Source organism: Mustela nigripes, chromosome 14, assembly GCF_022355385.1.
Source record: "Mustela nigripes isolate SB6536 chromosome 14, MUSNIG.SB6536, whole genome shotgun sequence".
Taxonomy (NCBI): domain Eukaryota; kingdom Metazoa; phylum Chordata; class Mammalia; order Carnivora; family Mustelidae; genus Mustela; species Mustela nigripes.
In genome coordinates, this window is record NC_081570.1 from 33,399,375 (window position 1) to 33,411,259 (window position 11,885).

An 11,885-nucleotide genomic window follows, 5' to 3' on the forward strand; every position below is an offset into this window, starting at 1 on the left:
TTCTCTCATCAAATGTGCTTTGTATTCTAAGGAGGCCTGCTATTGTTTGAGGCAGAAGGACAATGAGTCATTTGTGTTGCATGCTATTGGTTCTAGGATTTCAGGGTGGCAGGGGTGAAGCAAGGTCCCCGTGGGCCTCCAAGGCCAGACACCCTGAAAAGTCGTGCCTGCCCATCTTTATTGGGCCCCCACACGACCGTAACCCAGCTGCCTGTAAGAAGCTTGCATGTCCTCACCTGTAAGATGCAGAAAATAATAACGAAACGTACCTCAAAGGCAGAGAGCCCATGAGAAGTCATCAGCACCCTTTCCCAGTACCTGTAACTATTCCGCAACTGTTAGTCACGGTGATGGATGTTCGTTCTACGCCAGGCTCTCCTGCTTGTGTTACTGGGTCGTTTTCATTCCGACCAGGGTCAATAAACACCTGTTATGTTTGAAGAAAGTCCTGAGCTTGGAACTGTCTGAACCCTCCATGGGGTGTTCATTCCAGCTTCTGGCCTCATAGGGTTTCTCAGGGCCAAATGGCCTTTGTCGAGCAGTTTGCATGAAAGGGACTTCATTCAAAGCCTTGTCGGATGAACTGGGGCTTCCTTTAAATAAGGGCTTGTTTTCAGAGCTTTCTTTTTCCAACAAGGAGAAAGAATACAATGGATCCCAAGTAATCTGCAGTCCTCATCACAGCTTGTCACAAACACCTGGCACATCTTTTCAGCCCAGGGTGAAAACACACACACTCACCCACTAATTCCGGGGGCAGAGCCTCAGCCTGATGTTCCAGAAACACCTGCTGACAGACTTCCTTTCAAATACAGTTATTTCCTAGAAGAAGAGCAAAAACAGGTTTTGACTCGACAGTATGACTTTAGTTGCTGTTGAGTGTTAAGTGAAGGGACTCTTGTTAATCAACAGCTGACCTAAAAAAAATCTTAGAAGAATCACTTTTTTTTTTTTGACCTTCTTGGCGTATCAACATGAAGAGTGATTTGCTGGTAAAATTAAAGTCGGGGTAAGGGGCGTGTAGGAATTGGGTGAACGTGTCGCTTATTTCAGCCAAAAGAAAACTTCATCCATTCCGTAGGCAACATTTCACGTGGTTTTTCAAAAAGCAATTGTGACCAAGAGGAGAGAGAGAGATAAAACACTTCTGGAATATATAAAGACACCAGCATTGGGGGTTGCCCAAAACAAAGAAATATCTTAAATACTTTTCAGAATATTCTAGGAGCCAATGCACAAGGGCATGCTTTAGGAGAAGACAGGAATGTAATGGGGAGGGGAATATTGGGACCACCCATCTCCTTAGCATCAGTGAGGAAAACAAAGCCCAGCATTCAGCTTCACATACTGACTTTCCACAGCTTGTATATAACAGCTTATTGAGATCCAAGAAGTAAAGATGGAACTCTCACTCTGTTCATTTTGGAAAAATAATTGCATGGACACCCAGGTAATCCACCCGCGCCTGGCAGGTTTCCTTGGGAGGAGTCTCTATGACTTAGCAGAGGACTGATCTGACCATTCCTATGGCCTTCATGTCAATTGTGAGGGGCATCTTGGAGAGATTTATGTTCTTCACCATCCACGGACCCAGCCCTAAATTTTACCAGTAACTTTTTGAGCATAATTCGCATAACCCAGAGCGGTCTCAATTCCACCATTTCTGCCAGAAGACCGGGAACTTGTATACATAAAACATTAAGTTGAATTTTCAAAGGAACCTGTGGCATGTTTCCACACATATTTACATGCACTCTAAAACCCTCAGAGCAGTTTAAGAAGCCACATGGAACACCCTGGAAGACCACTGAAGGGGCATAAATCAGTGTGTGGTCTCAGTGACCTGTTGGGGCACGGGAGGCTGATGGGCCTTGGAGGGTTGGGTTTTTCTGTCCCCCTTGAACATGAGGGTCACTTGGACAACAGTGGGCCCAACCCATTGGGGATGACCATAAGAAATGGGCCCTTACTCTCCTAAACTAAAAGTCAAGACAATAAGGCTTTATTTATTTTATTGGTGAGCAGCTGACCACTCCCTTCTAAGTGGTACTTAAGACCACAGCCAGACCTTCACACTCGCGAGTTGTCTCATGTGTCACAGAATGCTTTTTGCCTTTTCTCAAATCAAGGAAATAAATTAAAGAACTGGGACTCCTTTTATGTCACATGCCTTGTATTTTATTCTCAAATATGAGTCAGAGATCAGAAAAATAGAAAAGGTGGACAGTTACAGTTCTCACTCCCAGCCCCTTGGCTCCCAACTGTCTTATTCCTCTCACCCCGAGGACTGACTTTTATGAACTTCTGGTGCATCTTTCCAGTTCCTCTATGCAAATACGAGCACTATGAATATACATATATATTTTCTTCTTTCCTCCTCAAAAGCCAACATACTGCACACGCTGTTCTGCATCTTGTTTTTTTTTTTTTTTCACTAATTAGTGTGTGGAAAACCTTATATAGACTTAAAGAGTTTCTTCAACCATTTTTACAGCTGCAGAATATTCCGTCATGTGGCTACCTCAAAATTTATTGGAGCAGTCCCATGTTGACTGACACTTGGGTCTTTCCCAATCTTTCGCCATTACATAGAGTACTGCAAGGATGATTTCCCAAGAATGTGAGTGGGAGAGTCAACATGTTTGTGGTTTTGACAGTAATTCCCAAATCCCTCTCCGTGGGAGCTAAACCAGCATGTATTATTACATGTGAACATACCTCTTTCCCCACAGCCTCATCAAGACTGTGTTTCTGCCAAGTTGATGGATGAAAATGGTACTCAGGAAGAGTTTTACTTTGAATTATTCTTACGATAAGTAAGACCAGGCACATTTTCATATATATTTTTTAAGGATTGTATTCTTATTCTATTCTTATTTGACAGGGAGAGATCACAAGTAGGCAGAGAGGCAGGCAGAGAGAAGGAGGAAGCAGGCTCCCTGCTGAGCAGAGAGCCCGATGCGGGACTCGATCCCAGGGCCCTGAGATCGTGACCTGAGCCGAAGGCAGCGGCTTAACCCACTGAGCTACCCAGGCGCCCCACATTTTCATATTTTAAAGGACTATTTGTATTTACTTTCCTATAAACTGTTTGTAATCATGGAATTGTGTGTTAACATAGTATCTTTTTTATAGTCTTTACCCATATATCTATTGGATTTTATGTGTTTTTATTGATTTCTAATCTGTAATATGAGTTACGGTTTTTTTGTTTTTGTTTTTTTTAAGATTTATTTGTTTCAGAGAGAGAATGAGCAAGGTAGGGACAGGCAGGGAGGTACAGAGACAGAGGGAGACAAGCAGACTCCCCGCTGAACAGGGAGCCCAACCCGGTGCTCTCGATCCCAGGACCCTGAGATCATGACCTAAGCCAAAGGCAGAGACTTCAAACCACTGAGCCACCCAGGCACCCTTGGCATTTATCTGGATATATAACGTATAGATCCAACTTCATATTTTTATAGACAGCTGCGATTTGTTGTAACACCATTTATTAAAAAGACCAACTTTTCCTACTGATTTGAAATACCACTTTAAAAAAAAAAAGATTTTATTTATGTATTTGACAGAGATCACAAGTAGGCAAAGAACAGGCACAGAGAGAGAGGGGGAAGCAGGCTCCTCGCCAAGCAGAGAGCCTGATGTGGGGCTCGATCCCAGGATGTTGAGATCATGACCTGAGCCGAAGGCAGAGGCTTAACCCTCTGAGCCACCCAGGTGCCCCTGAAATACACTTTTCTTTTCTTTTTTTTTAAGTTTTTTTTTTTTAAAGATTTTTTATTTATTTATCAGAGAGAGAGGGGGGAGAGAGTGAGCACAGGCAGACAGAATGGCAGGCAGAGGCAGAGGGAGAAGCAGGCTCCCTGCCGAGCAAGGAGCCCGATGTGGGATCCCAGGACGCTGGGATCATGACCTGAGCCGAAGGCAGCCGCTTAACCAACTGAGCCACCCAGGCGTCCCTGAAATACCACTTTTTATCTATGCTAATTTCCTGTATGTATTTGGGTCCACTTCTGGATTTTCCCTTCCGTTGGTCTATGTGTGGGCCAGTTCCATGTTGTTTTAATTATTGAGACTTTACATGTAATATGTTTTATGTTCTGGCAAATATTGCTGTGAAGTAAACCAACCCAAAACTTAGTCATTTCAAATAAAATCCTTGTGTTCCATCTCCCAGTCTCTGTTAGTCAGGAATTCAAGAAAGTCTTGGCTGGGTGGTTTTGGCTCATTGGCTTATCAGACAGTAAGTACAATTGGGAAAATGTTGGAGGGGAAGAGCTGGAGCAGCTGGGGGCTGGCCTACCATCTTTTTGTCATCATGAAGCTTCAAGATTTCTCTATGTGCTCTCTCCACATGCACTAGCTTGGGCTTCCGCACAGCATGGCAGCTTCAGAGAGGTGGGACTGTTTACATCATGGCTCAGAGTGATGGTGTAGGCACTTTCAGGACCTAGAAGCTGCCTACCCTTTCTCACCCACGTAGCATCACATCCTCTGCGTTTGTTTGACTGCAAGTGATTCAATCCCCTCCAAAGCCAAGGAGAGGAAACATGACCTCACCTCCCGGTGGGGCAAATGTCAAGGTCACATTGTAAGAAAAAACATTTTTTTTGCAATGTAAAACTGGAACTGGAGATACTGTTGTGCCAATTTGGGAAAGACAATCTGATAGGGCAGGAACACCCTTCATCCCTCTTCGATCTCGGAGTTTTCCTGACTATTCTTACCAGCAGGGGTCTTTCGAGTAACCTTTTTAGAAATCTGGTACTTGAGGTGAATTCACTGAAAATCATGTGTCAACCTTTTATCATTTTCATAAAGTACATTTAGTTCTAATTATGGTCAAGCTCTCCCTACCAGATGTGATCTGTTTCTGAAAAACTTGCTTTTAAAAAATCAAACAATTGGGATGAATGTTGGGTTTTGCAAGGGAGAGGGTGGTTCTAAGGTAAAAAGCACTGTCCTTGACCCATGTAGAAATGGATTAAAGTTGGAGACATCCGGGGCGCCTGGGTGGCACAGTGGGTTAAAGCCTCTGCTTTCAGCTCAGGTCATGATCTCCAGGTTCTGGGATCAAGCCCCACATTGGGCTCTCTGCTCAGCAGGGAGCCTGTCTTCCCCTTCTCCCTCTGCCTGCCTCTCTGCCTACTTGTGATTTCTGTCTGTCAAATAAATAAATAAAATCTTAAAAAAAAATAAAGTTGGAGATATCTTACGAATTCATGTTTAGCTTAATATAAATACAAATCGTTAAATATAGAAACACTTAGGTACCAGTCGGCATAAACATGTATATGTCCTTACACTGTCTGCTGGGAGGGCCTAGGAGCAATACCCCAGCTGCAATGAACATACCTGGCACCCAGCTTCTGGTTTCTAATGCCAGTCTCAAATAAAAGAAGGCACAGTGCCTCAGAAATGGCTGATTCTAGGACTAGACCACAGAATATACAAGATGAACCTGGAGCATCTTGTTTGTGCCAGGAAGTTAGAAGTACTGAAGCACAACACACAGACAGCAACAATGACAAAACCCTACATTGGTGGAGATATGTCAAAGGAATGGAGGAGCCAACTGAAAGCTCTCCCAATGACCAAAGATAGAACAAGCAATAAAATAAAGTAGCATTGGATTATAAGCCAAAGCATGAAAGAAATACCGATGAATCCATCGTGATATAAATAAATGCTTAACTAGATAAATAAGTGGAGGAGAAGAGGGACATATCTCCATTTCAGAAGAATTCTGAATAACTTATGGTAAGTTTCAAGGAGGGGGAGCGCAAGTCTGCCCTCCTTAAGTGAGGGCTATGCATAGGGACCTCAGAGGGGACAGCAGAAAGGCAGGAAAGAATAGTGACATTATAGTGGAAAAACCTGATCATTACCACCTCAGTTAGGTGGTCAGGGTCAATATCAACAGTGAAAAACATGTTGATAGTCTGTAGCTGTGATATAATGGAATGAGAATAGCAGTTGACCTCTGTGGTCTTGTTCCCCAAAACCTGTAACCCCACCTAATCATGAGAAAAACATCTATAGACAAATTCCTATAATAGAACATCCTACAGAATACTTGATCAGTACAGCTCAAAATTGTCAAGATCACCAAAAACAAGAAGTTGGAGAAACTGTCATGCTAAAGAAACTGACAGGCCAAGGAAGGGGCTAAGGAGACATGGCAACTAAATGGAATGTGATGATGTGGATGGATGCTGGAACAGAAAAAAAGACATAGGAAGAAACTGAGGAGCCCAAATAGACTATGGACTTAGTACTAATACTAATGTATTGACACTGGTTCATTACTTACGGTAAATGTATCATACTAATGTAAGAAGTTAATAGGGGAAAGCAGGTGTGGCATATATGGGAACTCAGTACTATCTTCTCCACTTTTCTATGATTTCTAAAATCACTCTAAAAAATAAAATCCATTTTTTAAAAAAAACACTTTTCCTCCAACTCAGGAGAACAAGAGTCATAGGAGCCCATGGGCTATGGCCATAGACTGTGCCAGCATTGCCCATCATTCTGATACTGAGGAAACCTGGTCAGGCACTGCCAACCCATCCCTGACTTCGTCACAGGGTCAAGGGGAAAGGTCAGGTAGTCCCTTGATGTAAACCCAGGATGACGGAAAGGGATATCTTCCCCAGGACCACCACTATCTGAAGTACAATCTAAGTGGAACTCTGGCGGGCTCCCACCCAACCTCCTGCCCATGACCCAACATGGTCTGGGGGTCCCTATGCCAAACCCTCCTCCCTTTCCTTCCTTGCTCCCTAACCTCCATTCACAGAAGAGCGTGGAAGATGGAGAATGGTCCATCTTGGAGAAGAGTAGTCCTTGGCCCCAAATAAGCCCAAAAGCAGGTCTCTCATTGTCTGGAGTCCTCTGAGCACCTTGGGGTCAAATAGGACACTCATTGGTCATATTTGGCCAAACAGGCCAATGCAGCCAACTAAACCCCCATCATTTTGGAGGAGCTCTGTCCTTCCCATCACACCCCGAGAGAATTTAGAACCACTGTAGAGGAAAGACAGAATTCCATCTTGAGATAATTTAAGAGTCTTGTGTTACAGTCAAGATGGCGATGGTAACAAATCAGAAAGGCCCATGTTGGAAATGTCCAGTGCAGAGTCTCTATATGTCCGCTCTATGGAGAGATGTGGCGTGTTCTGAACAGTAAGGGAAAAGGAACACACCCTGATAAATGACTCTGTTAGATTCTTGTTCCTGTGGCCCTCACTTCCTTGGCACTCACACAGCCACACCATAGACTCTATCACACCCCAAAAAGGGGTATAATAAAACAAAGTCAGACTTCACCTTTAACCCCAGCCACCTATCCCCCCAGCTCCATTACCCTACTAGACTAGTGTGACTCAAAAGGCGGCTGGTGACCCTGCACTTGTCAGAGCATTCTTACAAAGAGATTAGGGCAAAAAGTGAGAGTAAACATTCAGAAACGTTTCAGTCAAGCTGCCGTCGCTGTTAACATTTTTCTCAGACTGAGTCATAATCAGCACATGCAGAAAAGAAAGTACCACACTGAGGCTTGTACATTGTTATGGCCAAATCAGATCCTATGGTTCTGCATCTGTCATTCTGGTACCTAGACCTCTCTCCCTCCCCACAGAAGAAACATCATTCCAAAGGAACCTCAGTGTGGGTTGGACATCACTCCATGTGTCACTAAATCACACACTAAGCCTCTTAACAGGAACCCCAGTAGAACATGGGCCTTGCCCCAAAGGGTAAGGTGGTTCCCATTTTTTCAACAGATGCCCTGAAGCTTCAAGCCTTCAGGTTTCTGCCATGAAAGGATCTCTGCTGCCTTTTAGGCTAAACATTCCAAAGCATGATGTCTGTCCTTCTTATGGCTGCAGCCTTAGCCTATGGCACAGGGTCTGGCCCATAGGAGGGACGTGGAAAACATCAGCATGTGGGCATGGGTTCCTGGAAAGCTGTAAGCCTGTCCCCATCTCTAGAGAAGGACTATGCTGTCTATGATCTGAACGTTTGTGTTCCCCCAGAAAGCGTGCTGAAACCCTCATGCTCAGTGTGATGTTACACATAGGGCTTTAGAGGTGATTGGGTCACAGGGCAGATACTTTTATGGATTGATACTTTTATTAATAAAAGGTCTGAGAGGTGCCTGGGTGGCTCAGTCAGTTAAGCGTCTGCCTTCAGCTTAGGTCATGGTCCCTGGGGTCCTGGGATGGAGCTTAGCAGGGAACCTGCTTTTCCTTCTCCCTCTGCCCCATCCCCTCCTTGTGCTCTCCCTCCCGATCTCACTCTTGCGCTCACACTCTCAAATAAATAAAATTTCAAAAAGGTCCACGAGTCTGCTTCTGCCCAATGAGGGCCTGCGACCTGGAAGAGAGCCCTCCCCTTGAGGATGCTGGCACCTGCTCTCCCAACTTCTAGCCTCCTGAATGGTGAGAAATCAACATTTGTTGTTTGTAAGTCACCCAGTCAGTGGTATTTTGTTTCGGCAGCCAGAAAAGACCAAGACAGACGACTTCTCCAAAGGAAGCAGCCCCAAATCTAGACCAGTTGTGAAAAACACACAACAATTCAGTGTCACTCGAAATGGATGACCCCACGGAGAGAACACAGACCTGCTTAGCTCCACAGCCCACCGTGGAGCATGGGGTCGCCCCAGTGGGTCCTGATTGTTCCAAAAACACAAGTCCATTTTTCAGTCACTACGGGCAAAAGATAATTAACTACCCCTTCCTTTTTGGTCCAGCTACGGCTTCTTACCAGTAACACTCCAATTAGAGGTCCCCAACTTTGGCATTTGGAAACTAAAAGTGGCATGTAGATTTAAATCTCATCCTCAGCGGCACTAAAATCTCTGCTTCAGCATTCCACCAGGAAGCCTGGCGGCCCAGAAACCACTGGCAACTGGCTGGCACAGCGTGCCCGGGTACGCCCACAGGCCTACAGCTGGAATGCCCACTATTTGCAGGAGGGTGGCTTTCTCTGCTATGAATTATCAGCTTGTGTGGAGTTGGTCAGGCTGCTATTCCCGTTCGGGGGGCGGGGGTCATCTTTGGTTGAGCGCTTTCATTATGAACTTAGTTCTGGGGTTCAGGGATGGACCTTACAATGTGGGGAGCTGTCCTTTGCGTGAGCATCCTTTTGAGCCTCTGACTTTCCCAGCGACTGAAACTCTGAGATTCGCATCATGGTTTTAAGGGTTAGCAGACCCACGTGCAACTCACTCAGAATGTGTTTGTGCGGTGATGTTTCACTTGTGACATGCTTTTGTAAACCTGTGCGACGTATATTACTCACGACAATGCTCCCTTGGGCAGCACATACACTGAATTACTTGCCCTGTAATCTCAAGGCACATAAAAATACACTTTGGTACTTATAGGAGGTTGTTGTATAATACAAGTCTCTGTGTATCAGCTCTGTGGGATTTGCTCTGTATTTATCCACAGATCATTACTGCTGGATGTGTTTCCCAGCGGAAAAAGCAGGGAGGGCAGATGGGCCTCGAGTCTTGGCACGTGCCACTGTGTCATAGGCTCAGATTTCTCCATGCAGAGAAGACGTTTGTGCTAGGATCTGTGTCATTTTCCAGAAGAGCAGATGCTGCCCAAGTGTTCTCCACACACTTTCAAAATGACATCGGGCCCGCCATGTTTTCCCAGAACTGAGGGAGGTGTTCTGCCAAAGTGAACAGGACCTTCAACCCTGCCAGACAGACTGCCCTGGCAATCCCCAGTGCCAGATTCAAAGACCCTGGCACCAAGACGGGCTGCCATCAACGACCCATTCCCACAGAGACTCATCCAGAGAAAGCTCTTCCTAGCCTCACTCCTAGGAATGGGGTGTCTGTGGGTCTATGGGATGTGGGGAATCTTCCCTGATCTGTTTTCGTGCTACGTCAGCAGCCCAAGTCTCTCCTGAGACTTTTCAGGGATTTTCCGAAAAGCCCCAGCAAAATCAGGCTGCAGGGGTCCAGCTCCCCCAGGACAGTGAATTGGAGCCTGGTGGAAAGTCCACTAAGCTGGCACCAGGTCTCACCCCCACCCCAACCACTCCATTCCACGCCAGAGGGACCACAGATCTCACCAGGAGCCCCTGCCATCTGATGGTGTCAAGACTTCTCCCTTTACCCCCTGGAAGGACAGACTCCTGGCAGGGGTTTTGAACCTGCAGGCCATGTTCTGTTCTGGGAACTGCCAGTGGAGGTCCCAGATGAAGCAATGATGCCAGGGCAGTGAGAGACGGGGTAAGTGGGGGGGATGCACAGAAGGGGCAAGAGCCATGGGTTTTGGAGGCTTTTTCAATGGGCTGGGGCTCCCCCTGTGTTGTTGTCAGCCCCCTACAGGCAGTGCACCCCCAGTGCCAGGGATAGGCATTGGTTTGCCACAAAAATAATGACATCAGGGCACTTGGATGGCACAGTCAGTTAAGCATCCGACTCTTGGTTTCAGCTCGGGTCATGATCTTGGGGTCATGAGATGGAGCCCCCCCATCCCCCAGCACTGCTCAGTGGGGAATCTGCCTGAGATTCGCTCTCCCTCTGCCCTTCCCCCTGCTCACATGCTCTTTCTTGCTCTGTGACATCAGGCAGACAATGAGGAGGTGTCTCTGGCTGCAGCTTAATCTAAAGACTGTAAATGCAGGAGGCTCACTCCCAGTACATTCCTTGGGTCTGCTTAACAGGTGCCCTTGAGGAGCCACAAAGTCAGAAGAAGTTCAAGTCCCAGCCTTGCCGCAACCCCAAAATGCCCTCAAACACTGCAGGCCTCACTTTTTCCAGTTGTAAAACCAGAAAGCTATATGAAGGGAAGCCAAATAGACCACCTTGAAATATATCTCCTTGGCAATTGATTATTTTAAGCCAGTTATTTTGAAGAAACAGTAGACACAGGCGAAGTTCTGAAAACTGCATAGAAGTTACCCTTTACACTGATAGGAAAATCTCCATTTATAAGGGTGTCTCCCCCCTGGACCAGGAAGAGGGAATGACTCAATCTCTAGAAACGCTTATCTTATGACAGAAGGCACAAACTCCGATCGACACCATCTTAACTACATCTACTGTGTTTTTCCTAGTCCCGTACGGGCTCCCCAGCCATCCCCGCCCATCCTCTTTCGTCTCTAGCTGAAGATGGTATTTAAAGTGATGGCTTTGGCCATTGCATGGAGTTACTCAAGTTTTCCTGGGTCTCTCTTATAAGGGGGGGGGGGATTTCCCCTTCTTCCTATTAAGGTTCTTTAGCTGGTCTAATCATTAAATTGACATAGCCAGATTAATAGGAGAAAGACAAATTTAATCACATACATATGGGAGCCCTTAAAATATGACACCCAAAGAAGAGCCAGGTGGCTGAAGTTTATAACATCCTGAACTAAGGTAAGGGTGGGCTCCAAAAGGGATGTGGGTCATTGGCAGGAAGGCAGGAGAGATGTTTAAAAAAAACAAGGGTTGCCCCTTTATGTGCACAGCGAAGGAAACCAAAAACAAAATGAAAAGGTAGCCAACAGAATGGGAAATGATATTTGCAAATAATATATCTGATAAATGGTTAACATCCAAAATATATAAAGACCTTACACAACTCAACACAACACACACACACACACACATCTGATTTTAAAATGGGCAGAGGACCTGAACGGACATTTTTCCAAAGAAGACATACAGATGACCAACAGACACATGAAAAGATGCTCAACACCACTCATCATCTGGGAAAAGCAAATCAAACCCACAATGAGACGTCACCTCACACTTGTCAGAATGACTTAAAAAAAAAAAAGGAAATAACAAGTGTTGGTGAAGATGTGGAGAAAAATGAACCTTCGTGCACTGTTGGTGGAGAGGCAGACTAGTGCAGCCTCCACGACAA